Raw genomic sequence first — 18235 nt, 5'->3', positions numbered from 1 at the left:
CCTGGCCCTGCCAATAAATGTTCTCATCCACCACCGTAACACCTCTTCACACGTGCTGCCACCCTGGCTCAAGACCTGGAGATAAACGCTAATGTCGGCTACCATGCAACCTATTTGCGCCTGCTGCCACCCTGGCACAGGCCCCACCAATAAATGTTCCCATCCACCACCGTGCCACCTCTCCACACCTGCTGCCACACTGGCCTAAGACAAGGCGATAGACGCTAACATCGGCCACTAGGAAACCTACTTGCGCCTGCTCCGACCCTGGCCCAGGCCCTGCGAAAATTGTTCTCATCTGACACCGCACCACCACTTCGCACCTTCTGCCACCCTGGCCACAGACCTGGTGATAGAGTGTAACATTGCCCACCACGCAATTTACTTGCACCTGTTGCCACCCTGGCCCAGGTCCTGCAAATAAATGGTCTCACCCACAACCGCGCCACCTATTCACACCTGCTGCCACCCTCGAATAAAACCTGGAGATAAACGCTAACATTAGCTACCATTCAACCTCCGCGTGCCTGCTGCCACCCTGGCCCAGGTCCTGCCATTAAATGTTGTCATCCACCAATGCGCCAACTCTTCACACCCGCTGCCACCCTGTCCTAGTTACTGGCGATAGTCACTAACATCGGCCACTACACAACCTCCTTGCACCTGGTGCCACCCTGGCTCAAGCCCTGCCAATAAATGTTCTCTATCGCCACAGCTCCACCTCTACACATCTGCTTCCAACCTGGCCTAAGACCTGGCGATAGACACTAAAATCATCCACCACGGAGCTTCGTCACGTCTGCTGCCACCCTGGCTCAGGTCCTGCCAGTAAAGGTTCTCATCTGCCACCGCACCACCTCTTCATGCCTTCAGCCACCCTGGCCTTAGACCTGGTGATAGACGCCAACATCGGCCACAGCGCAATCTCCTCACAACATCTGCGGCCCTGGCGCAAGTCCTGAGAATAAATTTCTCTTCAACCACTGCGCCACCTCTTCACACCTACTGTCACCCTGGCCTAAGACCTGGAGATAGAAGCTAACATCAGCTACCATGGAACCTAGTCGCGGCTGCTGCAACCATGGCCCAGGCCATGCCAATAAATGTTCTCATCTGCCACCTCGTCACCTCTTCACACCTGCTGCCAACCTGGCCTAAGTCCTGGCGATAGTCGCTAACATTGGCCACCACAAAACCTCCTCACACCTGCTGCTACCCTGGCCTTGGTCGTGCCAATAAATGATCTCATCTTCCACTGCACCACCTCTTCACACCTGCTGCAACCCTGGCCTAACACCTGGCGATAGACCTTAACAACAGCCACCATGCAACCCACTCGCGTCTGCTGCCACCCTGGCACAGGTCCTGCCAATAAATGTTCTCATCAGCCACTGCACCACCTCTTCAAGCCTGTTATCACCCTGGCCTAAGGCCTGCCGTTACACCCTAACATCAGCCACAATGAAACCTCCTCGTGCCTTATGCCATACTGTCCCAGGCCCTGCCAATAAATGTTCTCATCCACCACCGCACGACCACTTCATGCCTGTTGCCATCCTGGCCTATGACCTGGCGATAGTTGCTAAAATAGGCCACCATTCATGCTCCTTGCGCCTGCTGACGCCCTGGCCCAGGCCCTGCCAATAAATTTCCTCATCCACCACTGCGCCACCTCTTCACAGCTGCTGCCAACCTGGCCTAAGACCTGATGATAGGCGCTAACATCGGCCACGATGAAACCTCCACGCACCTGCAGCCACCCTGGTCAAGGACCTCCCAAAAAATGATCTCATCTTCCACTGCGCCACCTCTTCACACCTGCTGCAACCATGGCCTAACACCTGGCAATATACCCTAACAACGGCCACCATGCAACCCACTCGCACCTTCTGCCACCCTGGCACAGGCCCTGTCAAAAAATGTTCTCATTCACCACCGCACCACCTCTTCACGCCTGCGGCCACCCAGGCCTAACATCTCACGATAGACGGTACCATCGTACAGCACGAAACCTCCTTCTGGCTGCTGCCACCCAGGACAAAGCCCTCCCAATAAATGTTCTAATCCTCCACTGCGCCATTCTTCAAGCCTGCTGCCACATTGGCATAAGGCCTGGCGTTACATCCTAACATCGGCCACCACGAAATCTCCTTCTGCCATCCTGGACCAGGCCCTGCTAATAAATGTTCTCATCCACCACCACACCACTTCTTCATGCCTCCTGCCACCCTGGCTTATGACCTGGCGATAGACGCGAACATTGGCCACCATGCAAATTCCCCATGCCTGCTGCCACCCGGGACCGGACCCTGACAATAAATGTTCTCTTTCGCCACAGCGCCACCTCTTCATGCCTCCTGCCACCCTGGCATAATACCTGATGATAGATGCTATTATCGGCCACCACGCAACCTCCTTGCACCTGCTGCCCCCCTGGCCCAGGCCCTGCCACAAAAGTTCTCATCCACCATCGCGCCACCTCTTCACACATTTTGCCACCCTGGCATTAGACCTGGTGATAAACGCCAACATCGTCCACCATGCAACCACCTTGCACCTGGTGCCACCCTGCCTCAGGCCCTTCCAATAAATGTTCTCATCCACCACCACACCACCTCTTCACATCTGCTGCCACCCTGGCATAAGACCTGGTGATAGACGCTTACATCGGCCAACATGCTAACTCCTATGCATGCAGCCACCCTGGCACAGTCCCTGCCAATAAAATTTCTCATCTATCAACGCCCCATCTCTTCATGCCTGCTGCCGCGCTGGTTTAAGACCTGGCGATATACGCTTACATAGGCCACAATGCAACCTCCTCTCACCTGCTTCCACCCTAGCTCACATCTTGCCAATAAATATTCTCATCCACCACCGCACCACCTCTTCACACCTGCCTTGGCCTAAGACCTGGAGGTAATTGCTAACTTTGGCTACCATGCAACCTCCTTGCGCCTGCTGCACATCCTGTCCCAGGCCCTGCCCATAAATGTTCTCTTTCCCCACCACACCACCTCTTCATGCCTGCTTCCACCCTGGGCTCCGGCCAACCTGGCACAGGCCCTGCCAATAAATACTCTCATCCACCACCACACCACCTCTTCACACCTGCTGCCACCCTGGCTAAGACCTGGCGATAGACGCTAACATCCGTCACCACGCAACCTCCTTGGCCCAGATCTGCCAATTAATGTTCTCATCCCCCACTGCGCCACCTCTTCATGCCTGCTGCCACCCTAGCCTAAGACTTGACAATAGACGGTAACATTGGCCACCATGCAACCTCCATGTGCCTGCTGCCACCCAGGCACAGGTACTTCAAATGAATGTACTGATCAGCCACCAGGCCACCTTTTCGCACCTGATGCCACCCTGGCCTAAGACCAGGAGATAAACACTAACATTGTCTACCATGTAACCTCCTAGTCCCTGCTGCCAACCTGGCCCAGGTTCTGCAAATAGATGTTCTCATCTGCTACCGCACCACCTCTACTGGCCTGCTGCCACCATGCCCTAAGACCTGGCGACAGACGTTAACATAAGCCACCACGCAACCTCTTCGCGCCCGCTGCAACCAGTTTCCAGGTCCTGCAATAAATGTTCTCATCCACCACTGCGCCACCTCTTCACACCTGCTGCCACCCTGGCTTAAGACCTGGAGACAAACGCTAGCATCGGCCAGTACACAAGCTCTTCGCTTCTGCTTCCACCCTGGCCCAGGTCTTGCAAGTAAATATTCTCATCCACAACTGCGCCAACTCTTCACGCCTGCTACCACCCTGGGCTAAGACGTGGCGATAGACGCTAACATCGGGCACCACGCAACCTTCTTCTGCCTGCTGCCACCCTGGCCTAGGACCTGCCAATGATTGTTCTCATCCGCCAACGTGCCTTCTCTTCACGCCTGCTGCCACCCTGGCCCAGGCCCTGCCAATAATTGTTCTGTTTTGCCACCGCACCACTTCTTTAAGCCTGCTGCCACTCCGTTCTATGACCTGGCAATAGACACTAACATCGGCCACTATGCAATCTTCTCGTGCCTGCTGCCACCCTGGCCAAAGCCCTGCCAATAAATGTTGTCATCCGCCACCGCGCCACCTCTTCACACCTACTGCCACCCTGGCCTAAGTCCTGGCGATAGACACTAACATCGGCCACCATGCAACCTCCTCTCGCCTGCTGCCTTCCTGGAACGGACCCTGCCAATAAATGTTCTCTTTCGCCACCGCACCACCTCTACACGCCTGCTGCCACAATGGGCTATGACCTGGTGATAGACGTTAACTTTGGCCGCCACGCAACCTCCTCACACCTGATTCCACCCTGGCTCAGGTCCAGCCAAAAAATGTTGTCATCTGCCACTGCGCCACCTCTTCATGCCTGCTACCAACCTAACCTAAGACCTGGTCGTGAATGCTAACATTGTCTACTATGCAACCTCCTCGTGCTTGCTGCCACCCTGGCCAAGGCCCTGACAATAAACATAATCATCTGCCACTGCGCCACCTCTTCATGCCTGTTGCCAACCTAGCCTAAGACCTGGTGGTAAATTCTAACATTGGCTACCATGCAACTACCTCGCGCCTGCTGCCACCCTGGACCAGGTCCTGCCAATAAATGTTCTCATCTGCCACCGCGCAACCTCTTCACGCCTGCTGCCACCCTGGCCTAAGAGCTGGAGATAGATGCTAACAATGGCCGAAATGCAACCTTCTCGCGCTTGTTGCCACCCTGGCCAATGCCCTGCCAATAAATGTCTCATCCACCACCGTGCCACCTCTTCACACCTGCCGCCACCCCGGCCCAAGTCCTGGCGATAGACGCTAACATCGGCCACCATGCAACCTCCTCACGCCTGCTGCCACCCTGAACCAGGCCCTGCCAATAAATGTTCTCATCCGCCACCGTGCCACCTCTTCACGCCTGCAGCCACCCTGGCCTAAGACCTGGCGATAGACGCCAACATCAGCCACCGCTCCATCTCGTTGTGCCTGCTGCCATCCTGGCCCCGGGTCCTGGCAATAGAAGCTCACATCGGCCACTTTGCCACCTCCACACAACTTGAAACATACCCTTTGGAATATTATGTAATTACTGTGCCGATAAACTTCTACGTTATTTCATTATCAAACAGCTGAGGAAAACTGAACGTACTCAGACATTTCTCTCTTTGCTTATTCTGATCAACACTAAACTGGCACACAATATTTTTAGTGCAACGCAATCTGACTTTCAAAATCCCTACAAAAAAATAGCACTAACTAACAATAACCTATACCTTCCATGAATCACTTACCTCACAAAAATCTTCATTACTCGAACTACTGCAATACAGCAAACGCCACTACTGCCAGCTAAATAATAGGTTCTAGCTACTGAAGGCACTAACTACTGTTAGGCATAGTCAGCAAATGAAAGATTTTGATAGAGAACAATCAATGTATTTACCTTAATAATGTTCAAAAGTCATAATATATGTTTCACTTCATGATATCCAGTATTTCTAATTTACTATTTGTGGCGGACACACGTCCAGATCATCCGCTCTTAAAATTCTGCCATCTCTCTCGCCACATCACAGAACTGCTGAAGCGTCTTAACAAATCTCTGTTTGCAATGTGAATTTTGTCAGACATAGGGGATATAAAAATGGAAAAGCTGGCATACTATGCTTACTTTCATTCCATAATTTCATATGGGATTATTTTTTGGGGTAATTCATCAAGCCAAGATAAAGTTTTCCGGGCACAAAAACGTGGTGTGAATTCAAGAACATCCTGCAGTAGCCTGTTTAGGGAACTAGGGATACCAGCTACTGCTTCCCAATATATTTATTCCTTAATGAAATTTTTCATTAAAAATATATCACTTTTTCAATCCAACAGCTCAATTCAAGGAATCAATACTAGAAATAAGAATAATTTTCACAAGGATTTAAAGTCACTTAGTCTTGTACAAAAAGGTGTGCATTATTCAGCAACACACATTTTCAATAACTTGCCAGCAGCCATAAAAAGCTTAACAACCAATGAAATTCACTTTAAGAGAGGGAAAAATTGCACATGGGAAAAATACCACCTACTCCAGTCCTGTAACCCGGAAGGTGTACACGATCGAAGGCAGAGCCACATGTGAAAGCACCCACGTGATTTACCAACTGACCTGCCTACACTGTGAAGCCTTCTATGTGGGAATGACCAGCAACAAACTGTCCATTCACATGAATGGACACAGGCAGACAGTGTTTGTTGGTAATGAGGATCACCCTGTGGCAAAACATGCCTCGGTGCACGGCCAGCACATCTTGGCACAGTGTTACACCATCCGGGTTATCTGGATACTTCCCACCAACACCAACCTGTCAGAACTCCGGAGATGGGAACTTGCCCTTCAGTATATTCTCTCTTCCTGTTACCCACCAGGCCTCAACCTCCACTAATTTCAAGTTGCCGCCCCTCGTACATCACCTGTCATTCAACAACATCTTTGCCTCTGCACTTGTGTGTGTGTGTGTGTGTGTGTGTGTGTGTGTGTGTGTGTGTGTGTGTACCCTCTCCCTTAAAACCCACATCCTTTCGTTTTTCCCTCTCCTACCCTCTTTCCTATTGAAGCAACCTTTGGTTGCGAAAGCTTGAAATTTGTGTGTGTGTGTTTGTGTGTTTTTTATTGTGTCTATCTACCAGTGCTTTCCCGTTCAGTATATATATATAGTACAATATAACTTCTGCGCAATTTCAGTGCAGTAATGTGTTCATTGTAAATAAGTATTATAGTAGTTGTATTACATGTTTATTACCTCATAAATAAATAAATAAACTTTTTTATTTTAAATTCAGTGCATTAGTATTTGTAAAATGACTCTTTCACATAGTGTTCATTAAAAACTGATGATCATTCCACTTGGGACCTGTGGAATGGTGCGTTAGTTTATTTGTTTCAGTTGTAAATATTTTTCATGTATTGTTGTTTTTCTGACATGTTCCACATCCTGGAGGACCTCCTCACTACGGATCAATTGGAATGAAAATAAATCTAATCTAATCTGGAAAGTGCCACCCAAATACAGGCTAAGCGTGTGCATCGTATGGCGTTGAGAGCCCTCTCTATCGAAGACTATTTGTGGTGCCTGTACAGCGGTGTTTGCAATGTGTACCGCAGGTGCGCGTAAGGTACTGAATTTTGGGGAAGGCTGTATCATTATAACCGTACACAGCCTTCATCTGTAAATACTTTTCACGGCCTCCACCACCAAAAATTGAATCACTCCTCGCTGTTCCTACTCAAACACCTGCATGTTCGCTAGTGGATGATAACTTGTGTGACCACCTTCTCTTCACCACACTTATGCTATGCAACATCAAATGGTGCGCATGCATCAGTCTGTCTACCAATAGATGGTGCCACCATACCCGCAGTTACGTGGTGCCACCTTACGTGTAAGGGAAAAGTAGACGCACTGACCAGGTTTCATTTGAATGAACCTCATACAATTACAAGTTTTATGGTAGAAGGTGCAGGGCTACACGTTCATTTATTAAAAAGACAATGAATGTAATTTACTTAGTGATGCATTAAAAGTAATTTTCTCAAGCCATATGTAACCACAGATAAGCAGGATGATCAAATGGTGGGGACAGAGAATTTCCTGGGTTCACAAATCATTTATCTCATAAATTCGTCAAAGTGGTGTAGAACTGCTGAAGATCCAGTGGTCATAGGTTTAAAAATCCATGCCCAGGAGACATTTGAGCGGAGGGCACCAGTCTCTCTGATGGACAGATGCCTGGTGGCACTCCAGTAACTCCAACTTGTGTGTGGGCAGGCAAAATAGTTTCTCAGCTGAAAGCCTGACCTACTGTAGGCATTTCCACCCTCGTTCGTGTCGCAGTGGCGTCTTTTTGCCATCGGAGGAAGTCTACAGTGTTTGAGGACCCAAGGTTACAGAGCTACTGAGTCACCATCTTGCTCTCAGTTCACGGCAGTGCTTTGTAAGCTCAGGTTGCGACAGCACACATATTTTGCAATCAGCAGTCTTACGACAGTGTATGCCATTTCTGTGCTGCTTGTGATCATTTCCATTGCTGTAGAAGCAACCGATCACCATTATGCTAAAATTTTGATCAAGTCATTCACAGTAGAATGCTTATAGTAAAGCCAACTGTGTTTAAGATGGAGATATTCGGTTTGGACCACAAGAGATCAACCTCCTGCTTTTACCAGTGTTATTGCTGTAGTCTTTGTCACACTGCCTGTGTCTGTGTGCTCACAATTTGTTCCCACTTGTGGCTCTATACCATAACTTGTGATTTGAATCTGGAGTTCTTCTGTGTTAAGTTGCATCAGAGATCTCTCTAGCAACTGGAATAGTTATTACGAACTTCCAGCTTGCCGGAGTAGCTTGGGTCAGCAGCTTCTGTTAATCAGTAGAACGAAAAACCAGTCCAAACCACAAATTTTTACTTTGTATGCACTGTAAATGTTCATTGCACATTTTTGACATCTTCAAAACGCTATTTTCCACTATATGGTAATGATTTGTGTGGTGTCACCACCAGACACCACACTTGCTAGGTGGTAGCCTTTAAATTGGCCACAGTCCAGTAGTAAACGTCAGACCCGCGTGTCGCCACTATCAGTGATTGCAGACCAAGCGCCACCACACGGCAGGTCTAGTCTAGAGAGACTCCCCAGCACTCGCCCCAGTTGTACAGCCGACTTTGCTAGCAATGGTTCACTGGCTACATATGCTCTCATTTGCCGAGACGACAGTTTAGCATAGCCTTCAGCTACGTCATTTGCTACGACCTAGCAAGGCGACATATTCAGTTACTAACAGATAGTATTGTGAATCATGTACCGTCAAGAGCGACGTTCATCATTAATGGATTAAAGTCAAGTATGAAACTAATTACGTCCGCTTTCTGAATTATAATTCCTTGTCATGTTCCAGACCTCACGTCAGTATAGTCCTTCCCTCCCCACACCGGCCCGCGTGAGCTAAAACACATGCATTTCGGCCTCCAGTAGTAACATGGTGTTGGCTCTTCTGCCAACCCAACAATTTGAAAATGAGTCTTGACCTGAGACTAGTCATCAAATGAATAAAAAGCAAAAATTTGCAACTTCGAGTGGTTTTTCATTCTACAGAATAGTTATTGTTTGTTCATATTTTGTGTCTTTCCCCCACACACTTGGCCCACAGCAAGCCAGTGGATCGCCTGTGTAGTCCAAAATTGTGGACTGGCTAGTTACCACCTACTTGTATTGAGAGTACTTCTCATTTAATTGTGTTTACAAGAATATATCTACTTTTCTTTTAGTTAACTGTTAATGATCTGTAACCTTCGCTTCTTCCCTTCATTAATCAGTTAATTTCAGTCAGCAATTGATATACTTGCAGTACATGAGGAAGAATCCAAAGCCATCATGATCTGGAGAGCAGATCACCAGATTAGGTTCTTCTGATCTGGTGGTAGAGAAGATGGTGACAGGCAGAACTCATTTATTTGTTTCATTTTGATGTCTCTAAATCCAAAAGAAATAACAAGTTACACTGCAGGGGTGTATTACATCAGTTTTCAAGTTCAAGAAAACATCATGTAGTACATCTCTACTCCCTTGGTTGTAAAATAACTTTCCATTTAGGTTTTTGGTTGTTTGTAACATTTTTGTTTATTTTTCTCATTAAGCATCCTTTATTATCAAATAGATGCTCTCTTGAGCAATTTTATTTCTGTTGTGTCATTTTCAATTGTCTTAAAGTAACTGGATAAAGGCAGAACTAATTTTGGCTTCTCCTGGTAGTCATGAAGCTGATCGGATGCAAATACTCAAGTTTTGTTAACAGGTTTGCTAAAATAAATGTTGAGTTTCATAATACATTGGAGCTGATCACATTATTCATTAACCTGTTTAACTGTTTTATATTTTGATTATCAAAGAGAAGAAAGAGAATATTGGCACAAAACAACTGAAACATTTCTTCTATATCAACAAAAATAAGCAATTTTTGAAAATGTAATATAATTGGATTGATAAAAATCTACTAACCAAGTGGCAGCAAGAGACAACTGTTAAGGATATGTGCAAGTTTTCAGTGGCTCCTTCTTCTGGCAGAATGGTTGTTGGTTTTCCCTAACCTGGGGTTCTGGGCAACTTTTCTATAACTCTCCCATTTCCTCAACCTTGCCAGTCCTTTTCCTCACCACTCTTCCTTCCCCCTCAAATCTTCTGCCAGAAGAAGAAGCCAACAGCTCCAAAAGTTGACACATTTCTGTAACTTTTATGTGTGTGTTATCCTACCATCACTTTGTGAGTAGATTTTTTTATCACTCCAATTATAAAATATTTCTTCTGCCAGTCACAGCAGAAAAAGCTATGTGAGAAACAACAACAACATTAATAAGTTTACTGAGATTACAATTTTTTCTCCTTTTTTTTTAAAAAAAAAGATTGTTGTTGTTGTTGTTGTTGTGTTCTTCAGTCCTGAGACTGGTTTGATGCAGCTCTCCTGTGCAAGCTTCTTCACCTCCCAGTACCTACTGCAACCTACATCCTTCTGAATCTGCTTAGTGTATTCATCTCTTGGTCTCCCTCTACGATTTTTACCCTCCACGCTGCCCTCCAGTACTAAATTGGTGATCCCTTGATGCCTCAAAACATGTCCTACCAACCGATCCCTTCCTCTAGTCAAGTTGTGCCACAAACTCCTCTTTTTCCCAATTCTATTCAATACCTCCTCATTAGTTATGTGATCTACCCATGTAATCTTCAGCATTCTTCTGTAGCACCACATTTCGAAAGCTTCTATTCTCTTCTTGTCTAAACTATTTATTGTCGATGTTTCACTTCCATACATGGATACACTCCATACAAATACTTTCAGAAACGACTTCCTGACACTTAAATCTATACTCAATGTTAGCAAATTTCTCTTATTCAGAAACGCTTTCCTTGCCATTGCCAGTCTACATTTTATATCCTCTCTACTTCGACCATCATCAGTTATTTTGATCCCCAAATAGCAAAACTCCTTTACTACTTTAAGTGTCTCATTTCCAAATCTAATTCCCTCAGCATCACCCGACTTAATTCGACTACATTTCATTATCCTTGTTTTGCTTTTGTTGATGTTCATCTTATATCCTCCTTTCAAGACAATGTCCATTACATTCAACTGCTCTTCCATGTCCTTTGCTGTCTCTGACAGAATTACAATGTCATCGGTGAACCTCAAAGTTTTTATTTCTTCTCCATGGATTTTAATACCTACTCCGAACTTTTCTTTTGTTTCCTTTACTGCTTGCTCAATATACAGATAGAATAACATCGGGGAGAGGCTGCAACCCTGTCTCACTCCCTTCCCAACTGTCGACTCTTATAACTGCCATCTGGTTTCTGTACAAATTGTAAATAGCCTTTCGCTCCCTGTATTTTACACCGCCACCTTCAGAATTTGAAAGAGAGTATTCCAGTCAACATTGTCAAAAGCTTTCTCTAAGTCTACAAATGCTAGAAACGTAGGTTTGCCTTTCCTTAATCTTTCTTCTAAGATAAGTCACAGGGTCAGTATTGCCTCACGTGTTCCAACATTTCTATGGATCCAAACTGATCTTCCCCGAGGTCTGCTTCTACCAGTTTTTCCATTTGTCTGTAAAGAATTCATGTTATTATTTTGCAGCTGTGACTTATTAAACTGATAGTTCGGTAATTTTCACATCTGTCAACACCTGCTTTCTTTGGGATTGCAATTATTATATTCTCCTTGAAGTCTGAAGGTATTTCGCCTGTCTCATACATCTTGCTCACCAGATGGTAGAGTTTTGTCAGGACTGGCTCTCCCAAGGCTGTCAGTAGTTCTAATGGAATGTTGTCTACTCCCGGGGCCTTGTTTCGACTTAGGTCTTTCAGTGCTCTATCAAACTCTTCATGCAGTATCATATCTCCCATTTCATCTTCATCTACCTCCTCTTCCATTTCCATAATATTGTCGTCAAGAACATCACCCCTTTATAGACCCTTTATACACTCCTTCCACCTTTCTGCTTTTTCTTCTTTGCTTAGAACTGGGTTTCCATCTGAGCTCTTGATATTCATACAAGTGGTTCTCTTTTCTCCAAAGGTCTCTTTAATTTTCCTGTAGGCAGTAACTATCTTGCCCCTCGTGATATAAGCCTCTACACCCTTACATTTGTCCTCTAGCCATCCCTGCTAAGCCATTTTGCACTTCCTGTCGATCTCATTTTTGAGAAGTTTGTATTCCTTTTTGCCTGCTTCACTTACTGCATTTTTGTATTTTCTCCTTTCATCAATTAAATTCAGTATCTCTTCTGTTACTCAAGAATTTCTACTAGCCCTCGTCTTTTTACCTACTTGATCCTCTGCTGCCTTCACTACTTCATCCCTCAAAGCTACCCATTCTTCTTCTACTGTATTTCTTTCCCCCATTCCTGTCAATTGTTCCCTTATGCTCTCCCTGAAACTCTGTACAACATCTGGTTCTTTCAGTTTATCCAGATCCCATCTCCTTAAATTCCCACTGTTTTGCAGTTTCTTCAGTTTTAATCTACAGTTCATAGACAATAGATTGTGGTTAGAGTCCACATCTGCCCCTGGAAATGTCTTACAATTTAAAATTGGTTCCTAAATCTCTGTCTTACCATTATATAAACTATCTGAAACCTTCTAGTATCTCCAGGGTTCTTCCATGTATGCAACCTTCTTTCATGATTCTTGAACTAAGTGTTAGCTATGATTAAGTTATGCTCTGTGCAAAATTCTACCAGGTGGCTTCCTCTTGCATTTCTTAGCCCCAATCCATATTCACCTACTATGTTTCCTTCTCTTCCTTTTCCTACTGTCAAATTCCAGTCAACCATGACTATTAAATTTTCGTCTCCCTTCACTACCTGAATAATTTCTTTTTTCTCATCATACATTTCATCAATTTCTTCATCAGCTGCAGAGCTAGTTGCCATATAAACTTGTACTACTGTATTAGGTGTGGGCTTCATGTCTATCTTGGCCACAATAATGCGTTCACTATGCTGTTTGTAGTAGCTTAGCCGCACTCCTATTTTTTTTATTCATTATTAAACCTACTCCTGCATCATCTCTATTTGATTTTGTGTTTATAACCTTGTATTCACCTGACCAAAAATCTTGTTCCTCCTGCCACCAAACTTCACTAATTCCCACTATATCTAACTTTAACCTATCCATTTCCTTTTTTAAATTTTCTAACTTAGCTGCCCGATTAAGGGATCTGACATTCCATGTTCCGATCCATAGAACGCCAGTTTTCTTTCTCCTGATAATGACGTCCTCTTGAGTAGTAGTAGATTAAAAGTAATATAAATAAATAATCACTTAGCAATCAAGTTCAGCCTCCATTGTTAGTGATCGATTAGTCTGACTGGGATGTGGGCTCAGATTCCGTTCCTAGTGCTGCCAGTAAGTTTACCTGTATGGGAGGGCTGGAACAAGCTGCATTCAGTGGTACTGAATGAGAAGTAGTGGCTTCAACATTCAGAAAGCTGACAACAGCTGAGAAGGTAATGTGCTTACGCCATGTCACTACATACCACAGCCATGTGAATTAGTTTATTATTGCTTGATTTTGTACATTGCTGTCATAGTTTTTTCTGTGTCTACATTACTTTAGAAAATAAAAAACAACTGCCTTCAGTCACCAATGAGATTTTATTTCAATTCAGAATGCATTTTGAGTTCTGGGGGATCACCTTCAAGTGCTTTGACAGTCTACATCAATTTTTTTTCCAAATTTATGTTAATTCTGGTCCTTTTAAGATTACACTGATATATCATAAAGCACACTTTGTGAACATAAGTTTGTAAAACTGAAACAAATCAACATATAACTTACTGTTTCCAGTAGTGGATACATTGTTTCAAAGTAGACTATGAATAGTGATGTTCATGTATGAGTGTCATTCAATAAGTAATGCCCCACATTTTTTTCAGAATGTATTTGTTTTTAAGAGTCAGAATCTGGTGACAATATACATGAACATGTCTTTTTCATGTCCTATTTTTCTACTTAGTCTCCATCACATTCTATGACGATATGCCAACATTGTAGAAGCACACGTATACCCTGTTGGTGAAAGATCTTGTCCTGTAATCATAGCCATGTTTTCACTGCATGACTAGCACTCTCATCATCTTCAATGTGTGTTCCCCATAGAGAATCTGTAAGCGGCTCAAAGAGATGGAAGTGTGAGGGTGCCAGGTCTGGACTGTAGGGTGGATTAGGCAGTGATGTCCAACCCGATTTGGTGATGTCTTCCCGGGTTCTCAGACTTGTGTGTGGGCATGCATTATCGTGTTGGAGCAAGATTTCTGCTGGATTCTTGTCCGATTGAACACATGAGAAACAGTTCTTGAGTTTATTCAGATATTCATGTATGCCTCTGAATTGATGGTTGACCCTCTTGGCATCACGATCAAGAGAATGGTGCAATCACAATCCCAGAAAACTGTCACCATGACTTGCGGCAGAGAGGTTGTCTTGCATTTCTTCTTCAGTGGTGAATGAGGATGATACCACACCATGGACTGCCGTTTTGTTTCTGGCGCAAAGTGGTGCTCTTATCTTTTGCCCCCCGTAACAATCCATGACAGAAAGACCTCTTCGTCGGTCTCAAAATGCTCCAACAATTCAGATTCAATGGCCTTTCTTTGAATCTTGTGGTCCACTGTGAGCATCTGCGGAAACCATTCAAAGCATCTCTTTGAATACTTGAGTGTCTTGATCATTGCAGATGCACTTCCAATGCCGAGCGACAACTGTAGAGCTTGTGATGCGCTGGTTGGCAAGAACAATAGTCTGGTGTCACGCACCGCAGAATTTGAATCCCTGCCAGACGTCACGGACGTCGAAGACCCCTAGAGATCTCTGCACCATCGCGCCGTAAGCTGTGGCGGTGGGCGCCACCTGGCCCGTATTTAGTGTGAGGGCACCACAGTGGAATACGTGGTTCCAGCGGCCAATAGTGGCACACCCAATAGAGTACTTAAGCGCCTGCCTCTCGCTCAGCCAGACAGTCTAATCTTGCGTACATCTCTGGACACATCGCCTCACGTTAGACAGCTTACTTACTTTCCTGTTCTGTGTACAACTGGATGTGGTTGTTAGGTTTCATTGTGACTCCATTGTGTCTATCTTGTTGTTGTTCGTTCTGTCGTTTGTTGGTCTTGTCCATCCACTCCCGTTGTGTTGTTGTTCTTGGGCCACTCCACGGGTCCCGCTGCACTGTCTGTCACTTCAGCCCTGCGACCGTTCCGGTTGCAGTTACAACAAATAGTATATGCACGACTCAGCTCGTCTGGAGCAGTGGCTGTGACAGGAAATCCCGAGCATGGCTGATCATGGAGCTCTGTTTCTACGTTTCCTGAGGCTGTAACTTTCTTTACCCATGGCTCAACTATACTCCTATCAACTGCAGCATCGCCATACATTGCACACAAATGTTGTTGTCTGCCGTAGTTTCTTTTTCTGCACACAAGAATTCAATAACAGCACATTGCTTCTAATGTGAATAGCATGAAGACACCATTTTGATGCTGTACTGCAGCCCTGCCATCTGCCAGAACAGTTCAAAATTTCACCGGCACACAAAACAAAAATCAAATGTGAAGCAACAAGGGTGTTTGTCTATGTATATTAACGGTTTTTTTTAAATCCATTATTACATCATGGCAGTTGTAGGTGGGGAATGTTTTGAACTGTGGTTACATAAGGCATCGGTCCAACTACCACTGCCAACTGCAGCAAACAACTGCGCTGTGACCATTAACAAATGCTTTGTATACTCCAATTTGCTTTGTGTTGTGGATTGCTTGTTCTTTTATTATTATTTTGAAATGAGTGAAGACAATAATCCTGGTGCATTTGAATGCAACTGTCGCCACAACTAAAGGAATTCCATGAACTCTGTGACCGTAATGTTGTCTCTCCTTTTCATGGAAGCACAGAATGTAGACAGGGGGTGGCAGCCCTGTGAGAGAGGGGAGGTGCTTATTCCCCCAACTCCGCTCCTCTGCCCTCAAGCAGTCTAAGTTCTCATTTGTTTATGGACGCGCCCAGCAGTCATGATATACTGTCTGCATAACATACGGCACATTTGTAAACACAAGTCAAAGAATTGCAAATGTAAAGTTACTGCACGTCTACAAATACAGAAGTACAGACGTATATGTGGATGGATTATCATTTCAAAGAAGATAAAAACTGTTGCATTAATAATTATACGTAGACACGTTTTATAAAACAAATATTTGTGAATATGTCAAATGTGCCTGTATGTTGTCAAATGTTTCTGCTATTAGATATTTGTTAACTTAGAATAAAATAAACTTTTAAAATTATTGAAAAAACTGTGGTTGCTGAGCTACATTCATTCATTCAACATGTTATTAGAAGATTTTTCTTTGTGCAACACTATTTCTAATTGTTCTAGCAGATTAAGTTTTTACCATTGTTTTCCATGTGGAGTACAGTTAGGTCGTTATGGATGTCACTTAGTCTTTGTCCATTAAAGTACATTGGTTGAGAATCTTGTAAAAAAATTTTCAAGGAACTACATATCATGACTCTACCATGTATCTATATTTATGAAAGTATATGTTTTATGAAGGCACACCAGGAACATTCATTGTTAAACAGTCAAGTTCGTAACTACAAAATGAGAAATAGAGACGACTTTCATAGAGAAAGTCACACAAAAGCTGTGTATCAAAGAAGTGTTCTTTATCAGTCAAAAATCATATTTAGTGCACTACCAAAGGAAATTAAAAGTATACCAAAATGCCACATATTCAAAAAAAACCTAAAAAAAGTTAATTAGCAAGAGTTTTTATAGTGTCAAGGAATACTTAAATCACCAGCATTCAATATACAGTAGCTTATTGCCTTCATCGTAATGACCCAGGTGTTCATTGAAAACTAAATTGTATTCATCTACTATTCTAATTTAGCATATTATGAATGTTGTTACACATATGGTTTCATGTTATATGTAATAATATTTTATTTGTGGGCATATAATTGTAAATCTTTCCATGTCCTATTTTCTATGTAAGGCAATGTATGACAAATCCTATATCATTTTTATAATGATGAGATACAAGGATGCTAAGTAAATAAATAAAAGCAAGTGTGTTCTTTCAAATGTGCATGGGAAGGCCTTCCTGTTTTGGCTATGTAGAATGCAGGGGAAATGTTACATTGTAATTTATATATTCCACTGTATTCTGTTATTAGGATGTTCGTGTTTACTCTGTGAAGAAAGTGGTATCAAAGTTTGTTGTTTGCGGAAAAGGATATTTTAATATTGGCATTAGTAAATGAGTCAGCAATTTTTTGTGATGCAGGGCTCAAATAGGGAATGCTTGAGAAGATATGTGTTGACAGCAGTCATTTCTCTACTGCTTCTATTACTGATGTTGGCCTGTATTTTGTTGAATAGTTTGGCAATTGATTTTTCAGAGTACCCATTACTTATTGCAGTTGCTTTGATTATATCAATTTCCTGTGTTAATGCTTTGGGTTTTAAGCATAATGTGTGTGCCCTCTTTAGCATGGCTCTAAATGTAGCATACTTGTGCCTATTTGGATGGCGAGCATACTTGTGCCTATTTGGATGGCACAATGACATTTATTGCTGTATCAGTGCACATTGGCTTCCTGTAAATGTAAAACTTGCATTATTGCTGTTCATTGACAGTTTTGACGTCTAAGTCTTTTATGGATTGATTTGTTTCATGTTCAATAAAATCACAATGGTGACTTAAGGCAGCTGTTCTTTATTTTAGAATAGTTCATTGTTGATTCTTGTCAGTTGTGGACATACTGCCTCAAGTTCTTAGGGATGAGCAGATGAAATTTAAGTTATCTTAAGTATAACATGCCACTGGGCCCCAGCTTAAATGCAAGCATGTAGCAAAAACAAAATGTATGTCTTCTGGCTTTTGGTGAAATTTGTGTAGCTGACAATTAAAAAATAACAGCAACCTTATAAACTATATCATTAATGTGTTAAGATAAACATATAAACTTAACCTCTGAGGAGCCTCGTCACAGTCTGTGCAGCTCCCCACGTCGGAGGTTCGAGTCTTCCCTCGGGCATCAGTGTCTCTATTGTCCATAGCGTAAGTTAGTTTTAAGTAGTGCGCAGGCTTACGGCCCGATGACCTCAGCAGTTTGGTCCCA

The sequence above is a fragment of the Schistocerca piceifrons genome, chromosome 10 (assembly GCF_021461385.2).
Source record: "Schistocerca piceifrons isolate TAMUIC-IGC-003096 chromosome 10, iqSchPice1.1, whole genome shotgun sequence".
Classification (NCBI taxonomy): Eukaryota; Metazoa; Arthropoda; class Insecta; order Orthoptera; family Acrididae; genus Schistocerca; species Schistocerca piceifrons.
Note: the sequence above shows the minus strand (reverse complement) of the source record.